The sequence below is a fragment of the Oryx dammah genome, unplaced genomic scaffold (genome assembly GCF_014754425.2).
Source record: "Oryx dammah isolate SB20612 unplaced genomic scaffold, SCBI_Odam_1.1 HiC_scaffold_20, whole genome shotgun sequence".
Lineage (NCBI taxonomy): Eukaryota > Metazoa > Chordata > Mammalia > Artiodactyla > Bovidae > Oryx > Oryx dammah.
Genome location: NW_024070204.1, coordinates 227,563 through 235,434, shown reverse-complemented (window position 1 = coordinate 235,434; position 7,872 = coordinate 227,563).

Sequence of the window (7,872 nt, the reverse complement as noted above, 5' to 3'; positions counted from 1 at the left end):
GGGGGGCTCCACTCCGCCACGGCCGCGCACCCCGGGGGGCTCCACTCCGCCACGGCCGCGCACCCCGGGGGGCTCCACTCCGCCACGGCCGCGCACCCCGGGGGGCTCCACTCCGCCACGGCCGCGCACCCCGGGGGGCTCCACTCCGCCACGGCCGCGCACCCCGGGGGGCTCCACTCCGCCACGGCCGCGCACCCCGGGGGGCTCCACTCCGCCACAGCCGCGGATTCCGGGGGTCTCTGCCCCCATCACGGCCACCCTCCTAGGATCTGCACCCTTTACCTCTCCCCAGGGGATGACCTCGACCCTCACGACCTCGCCTCTTAGGGGTTTCCACCTGCCCCTCCCAGCTGAGCCACCGTCACTGCCCGCCCCCACGCATGGTCTCCACTCCCGCCACAGCGGCCCATCTGGGGGTCTGCTCGCATGGCCGTATTTTCTTAGGGTTGTGCCCTCCGTGGCCTCACTCCCAAGGGGTCTTCTGGTGACCTAGAGTAGCCCTGGACACTCACCGATCCGGTTAAGTGCTGGGATGTACAGGGGCTGAACTTGGGACCAAATGAGCTGCAAGATCTGAGCCGAGGCATTCCCTGGGGTTCCTGTGGAGAGGCCTGCTGCGGGTGGGCAGTGGGCGTGAGCCTTCCCCACCGTCTGGGAGGCTCCCTTGCAGGCTCTCTGTCCACCTGTCCTGGATTTGAGCTCAGCCGGTATCTGTGTATTGCGTTTCCATGGTCACCCCTGACTCAGGGACAATTCGTGCTTCAGTTCCTGCCACCTGTGTCCATTCTCATCAGCTCTGCTGGGGAAACGACCAAAACCAGATGAGACTTGCACACCGTGATACCCACCCAGGCTGGCCTCTCCCAAAGCGCCCCCTGGACTGTCAGCCCCAGGGTGGGATGTGAACACTCACCAGGTCTTTGAACCACCTGTCACCTTAGGGACCGTAGGCATGGCTGCAGAAGCATCTTGTGTTTGCTTGTCATTTTCGTGTTCAGATTTCCAGAGCCTGATGCTTGCTCACCCTGCACAGACCCAGCCTCAGAATGGGGGCCTCTGGGCACCAGGCTCCAAACTTCCCCAAGCCCCTGGTCTGTGGCCTGAGCTGCCTCACCTGATGCTGGACGACGGCCCAGGCTGGGTTAGGGGTTGCAGTGACCCAGTGGGCAGGCCCACACAGCCCCAGCAGACGTGTGGGCCTGTCAGCAAGCAGTCCTCTTTAGAGTCACAGCTGGCCCTTGGAGGCCCCGGGTCTGCTCACCACAGAGAGGGGATGAAGGGGATTGGACCTCCCCCACCACGCCCACCCCACCCTCAGGGGCTCAGGGACGTGGCCTTGGACAGAGGCCTCAGTGCTCACCCGCTCCTCAGGAGGGTTTGCAAGGCAGCCAAGGAGCAGAGGGTCAGGGGCTCCCAGAAGCTTCTGTGCAGCAGCTCAGCCCTGCTCAGGGACTTGTGCCCTGTGCTCTGACCACATCCTGTGTGTGTCCTTGCAGCCCCCTCGTCCCCCCCTGACTGGCAATTCGCAGGTCCCCAGTGGCCCTGGTGGAAAGTCTACACTGAGCTGCTGAGAAGCGGGGAGCAGCAGGGAGGGTGGCTGTGGCCCACGTCACCCAGGGACGGTCCGTAGGCTGATGTGCAGGCCTGCTCACCAGCCGAGTTTCTTGCTCAGCTGTCACCAGGACAGGAGTGACATGGTTTGCAATGCTTGTTCTCACATTCACAGCCACTTTGACCCATTCTCTGAGCACACGAGCCAGCCTTTGTCTGTCCCACAAGCCTGGCAGAAGGCACATTCTCCATCCACTCCTGCAGGGGTGGTTTGTCCCGAGCAGGCGGGCTGGTCCAGGCGCCACAGCCCAGCTGTCCAGCATCTCCAGCTGCCTTAACAACTCTCCTGGACCGCTGGACCCAGATCTGATTCCTCACTGCAGGGCCAGAGGCTGAGACACCCACTCGACACTGTAGACACTGAACTTCTGCGTGGCCGACCTCCCCTGGGCCAGCTGTGCCGCGGAGAGCAGGCATTGCTTGTTGTCAACCTGCACAGGCTGAGCAGTGTCTGAGGTTCCAGCGAGACATCCAGCCCAAGAGACTGTGTTTGGTCTGTGACACAGCGTTATAAGCCGTAGTACTGTAGACACGTTTCATAAATGAGAATCTGAGCTGTTCTTGTCATTGTAAAACAGAATGTAAACAAACTTATGAATGTATTTCCTTAGGGAAACTGTTGTAAAATTTTTTTATTAGGAAGATTCTTATTTATTTAATACTGAACATTGGCCGACTTTGTGATATAAAGTACACAAATTTAGGAGTCATTCTCTCACTTCTACATTTTCTTGGAAATAATCTTAGTGCGGTGCTCAATGAACTACTGATTTCTATTGTTAGAGGAGATTTAATGGAGGAATTTCATTGAAACTGGAATGGGAATGTATTTTACATTATGAGTGGTGAAAACTGTGGATGCTGGTTTTGTGAATGTAACCGTGTCAAGCTGCGTGACCCTCATCATGACCACATGCCTTAAAGCACTGCCTGTGTGCTGTCAACGGTGTCTGGGCGGAGCCCACCACAGACCCTGCAGCAGCCTGATCAAGTCTATTAAAAATATTACAAGACACTTTGGGTGAAAACTTTGTTTACAAGTGAGATCGTATCAAAGAGGTCTTGAGGGGCCGCCTCTCCTGCAGGCATAGTATTCTGGCACTAAAATTCACATGGATGCACCTCGTGTGTGTGTGTGTGAGTGAGGGTCATGTGGATGCATGTGTGTGTGCGCGTGAGGCTCAGGGTTAGTGCAGAGGCTGAGGGCACAGGCTCTGTGTGTGTGTGGGGTATGTGTGTATATGAGGGTCATTTGGCTGCGTGTGTGTGTGTACGTGAGGCTCAGGGTCTGTGCAGAGGCTGAGGGCACAGGCTGAGCACCGGATACGTGTGTGTGTGGCTCGGGTCTGGTGCAGAGCCTGCAGGCAGAGCCTGTGTGTTTTTGTGTGTGTGTGTGTGGCTCAGGTCTGGTGCAGAGCCTGTGGGCAGAGCCTGAGCCCTGGGAACCCGCTCCCACCCCACACCCCCCACAGAGATGGTGGCCACCATCACTGCCTGCCACACCAGAGGGGCCCAGAGGGCGCAGGCCTGGGGCTGGAGGGGCAGGTGGGCACAGCTGGGTCCAGAGCTCAGGGGACAAGGCTGGTGGGAAAGACCCTAGTGTGGGCAGTTCAGTTCAATCACTCAGTCATGTCAAACTCTTTGCCACCCCATGGACTGCAGCGCACCAGGCCTCCCTGTCCACCAACAACTCCCGGAGTTTGCTCAAACTCATGTCCATCGAGTTGGTGATGCCATCCAACCATCTCATCCTGTCGTCCCCTTGTCTTCAGTCTTTCCCAGCATCAGGGTCTTTTCCAATGAGTCAGTTCTTTGCATCAGGTGGCCAAATTATTGAAGTATTGGAGTTTCAGCTTCAGCATCAGTCCTTCCAATGAATATTCAGGACTGATTGCCTTTAGATTGGACTGGAAGGATCTCCTTGGAACCCAAGGGATTCTCAAGAGTCTTCTCCAACACCACACAGTTCAAAAGCATCAATTCTTCGGCGCTCAGCTTTCTTTACAGTCCAACTCTTACATTCATATGTGACTACTGGAAAAACCATAGCTTTGACTAGATGAACCTGTTGGTAAACTAATGTTTCTGTTTTTTAATATGCTGTCTAGGTTGGTCATAGCTTTTCTTCCAAGGAGCAAGCGTCTTTTAATTTCATGGCTGAAGTCACCATCTGCAGTGATTTTGGAGCCCAAGAAAATAAAGTCTCACTGTTTCCATTGTTTCCCCATCTGTTTGCCATGAAGTGATGGGACCGGATGCCATGATCTTAGTTTTCTGAATGTTGAGTTTTAAGCCAGCTTTTTTTCCTCCTCTTTCCCTTTCATCAAGAGGCTCTTTAGTTGTTCTTCACTTTCTGCCATAAGGGTGGTGTAATTTGCATCAGTTCAGTTCAGTCGCTCAGTCATGTCTGACTCTTTTTGACCCCATGAACTGCAGCACACCAGGCCTCCCTGTCCATCACCAACTCCCGGAGTTCACTCAAACTCACGTCCATTGAGTCGGTGATGCCATCCAGCCATCTCATCCTGTTGTCCTCTTCTCCTCCTGCCCCCAATCCCTCCCAGCATCAGGGTCTTTTCCAATGAGTCAACTCTTCCCATGAGGTGGCCAAAGTACTGGAGTTTCAGCTTTAGCATCATTCCTTCCAAAGAACAACCAGGACTGATCTCTTTTAGAATGGACTGGTTGGATCTCCTTGCAGTCCAAGGGACTCTCAAGAGTCTTCTCCAACACCACAGTTCACAAGCATCGATTCTTCGGCGCTCAGCCTTCTTCACAGTCCAACTCTCACATCCATACATGACCACTGGAAAAACCACAGCCTTGACTAGATGGACCTTTGTTGGCAAAGTAATGTCTCTGCTTTTGAATATGCTATCTAGGTTGGTCATAACTTTCCTTCCAAGGAGTAAGTGTCTTTTAATTTCATGGCTGCAATCACCATCTGCAGTGATTGTGGAGCCCCCCAAAATAAAGTTTGACACTTTTCCCCCACCTATTTCCCATGAAGTGATGGGACCAGATGCCATGATCTTAGTTTTCTGAATGTTGAGCTTTAAGCCAACGTTTTCACTCTCCTCTTTCATCAAGAGGCTTTTTAGCTCTTCACTTTCTGCCATAAGGGTGGTGTCATCTGCATATCTGAGGTTATTGATATTTCTCCTGGCAATCTTGATTCCAGCTTGTGCTTCTTACAGCCCAGTGCTTCTCATGATGTACTCTGCATAGAAGTTAAATAAGCAAGGTGACAACACACAGCCTTGACATACTCCTTTTCCTATTTGGAACCAGTCTGCTGTTCCATGTCCACTTCCAACTGTTGCTTCCTGACCTGCATATAGGTTTCTCAAGCGGCAGGTCAGGTGGTCTGGTATTCCCATCTCTTGAAGAATTTTCCACAGTTTATTGTGATCCACACAGTCAAAGGCTTTGCCATAGTCAATAAAGCAGAAATAGATGTTTTTCTGGAACTCTCTTGCTTTTTCCATGATCCAGTGGATGTTGGCAATTTGATCTCTGGTTCCTCTGCCTTTTCTAAATCCAGCTTGAACATCTGGAAGTTCATGGTTCACGTATTGCTGAAGCCTGGCTTGGAGAATTTTGAGCATTACTTTACTAGCGTGTGAGATGAGTGCAATTCTGCGGTAGTTTGGGCATTCTTTGGCATTGCCTTTCTTTGGGATTGGAATGAAAACTGACCTTTTCCAGTCCTGTGGGGACTGCTGAGTTTTCCAAATTTGCTGGCATGTTGAGTGCAGCACTTTCACAGCGTCGTCTTTCAGGATTTGAAACAGCTCCACTGGAATTCCATCACCTCCACTAGCTTTGTTCGTAATGATGCTTTCTAAGGCCCACTTGACTTCACATTCCAGGATGTCTGGCTCTAGGTGAGTGATTACACCATCGTGATTATTTGGGTCGTGAAGCTCTTTGTCGTTTCTTGACTTACATACAGATTTCTCAGGAGACAAGTAAGGTGGTCTGGTATTCCCATTTCTTGAAGAATTTTCCAGTTTGTTGTGATCCACATAGTCAAAGGCTTTGGCATAGTCAATAAAGCAGATGTTTTTCCGGAACTCTCGGTTTTTTGATGATTCAGCAGATAGTGCAAATTTGATCTCTGGTTCCTCTGCCTTTTTTAAATCCAGTTTGAACATCTGGGAGTTTATGGTTCATGTACTGTTGAAACCTGGCTTGGAGAATTTTGAGCATTACTTTACTAGCGTGTGAGATGAGTGCAACTGTGCAGTAGTTTGAGCATTCTTTGGCATTGCCTTTCTTTGGGACTGAAATGAAAACTGACTTTTCCAGTCTTGTGGCCACTGTGGGCAGACCTGGCCCTAAATGTCAGTGGATCCCAGCCCCCAGGTGGAGCCGCCCAGGGCTGGCAGTCTTCTCCAGTGGGTCACCCTCCAGGCCTCCCTGTCAGAGACACACCTTTTAATAGTTGAATTTTCTAACTTTATTGTAATTATTTATTTTCGCCTGCATTGAGTCCCAGTTATGGCACACAGGATCTTTCGCTGCTGCGAGGCCTTTAGCTGCTCTGTCGCTTACTATCCTGACCAGGGACTGAACCCACATCCCCTGCATTGGAAGGTCGATTCCTAACCACTAGACCACCAGGAAGTCCACTGAAATTTTATTGTATAAAGAAGCTAACAATGTGCTGCATGGCTCAGGAAACTCAAACGGGACTCTGTATCAACCTAAAGGGGTGAGCTGGGGGAAGGAGATCGGAGGGAGTTTCAAAAGGGAGGGGACATACATGTAACTAAGGCTGATTCATATTGAGGTTTGACAGACAACAGCAAAATTCTGTAAAGCAATTATCCTTCAATAAAAAAGAAGTTAATTTAAAAAAACACTATAGCAAGTCAAAATCTAGGCCATAGACATTCTAAGAGGACTCAGTAATTACAGCCCTTTCCATGTTGATGGAAAGCATAGTCTCCAGCAAGGAGGGGGCTCTTTCCTGCAGCTGACCCCCGCCCCAAAACACAACACTTATTGCTGGAGTTGGCAATCAGGGCCGGGGGGCCAGGGCTGCGCCCTCTGAGCCCTGTAGGCGAGTCCTCCGGCCTCTGCGGCCTCTGGTGGTCCTGGGCTGGCAGAAGCCTCACCACAACCCTGTCTTCACCGGACATCACCTTGTCAGGACAGTCATGTCTGCTTAGCCTCTTCCCATGCAGGAGGGCCTCAGGGCAGCTGGACACCTGTGCTGCCCACCAGCCCTGACTGAGGTCCTCAGCAGAGGAAGAAACCCAGCCCTGCTGCCAGGGTCTGCCTCCGTGTCCTCATTAGGGGAGTGCAGATTGCCTGAGGCAGGTGCAAGGGACAGCACCGCAGGCAGTGTGGCGAGCACGTGGGGTGAGGACCCTTCTCCCGGTGTTTTGGAAGCCTGCTGAATAAACCTGAGCCAGAAATTTCCCGAACTGAAAGATGTGCTTCCACTGAACAGCAGTGTTTCTACAAACAATGCCAAGACTCCATGTGTCTGTGAAGTCAACTCCCACCGTGAGCCCAGGCTGCCCAGCGTTGAACCCACTTCCTCCAACAGGCACATGGGGCCTGAGCAAGGGGCAGATGCTGGCCTTCAGCACAGGTGCCGCGGGCCTTGCACTGAGTGACCTGGAGATGCCCCTTCCCTGGGCGTCAGTGTGGACACCACACCCGCCCACCAGGAGCGGCCCTCCGCCGCGGCCCCCACTACACCACCCAGCACATCCTGGCCCTCAGAATGTGGTGGTGTCCAGCATTCAGCTCAGGACCCACCATGGTGCAGGCGTGTGGTGGGCACCACAGGGCCGGTCACTTGGGTCAGCTGCCACAATCTGCAGTCACCGTGGGTATTTACTCAAGAAGTAACTCAGAGTGAAAATTCTCTCATTAGGTGGAAAAACAAATGTATTTTCATTATCATGAAGAGCAACAACTAATGACTGCTAACACTCAGCTTTACTAACTCAGAAACCATGCACGACTGAATCCTAGACTCTCAGTCTGGTCAAGCAGGAGCTGGACTGGACTGCCGTGTTAGCGGAGAGCAGCTCGCAGGAAGCCTGGGAGGCGGCCATGCCTCTCCTGTGCCAGGGTCAGCTGTGAGAAACGCCTCTCACGTCTCCATCTAGGCTGTGAATCCTCCAAAGAGAGTCCTCCCACCACGATCAGCAGTGAGAACTGCCTCTCACATCTCCATCTAGGCTGTGAATCCTCCAAAGAGTCCTCCCACCAGGATCGGCTGTGAGAACCATCTCTCAC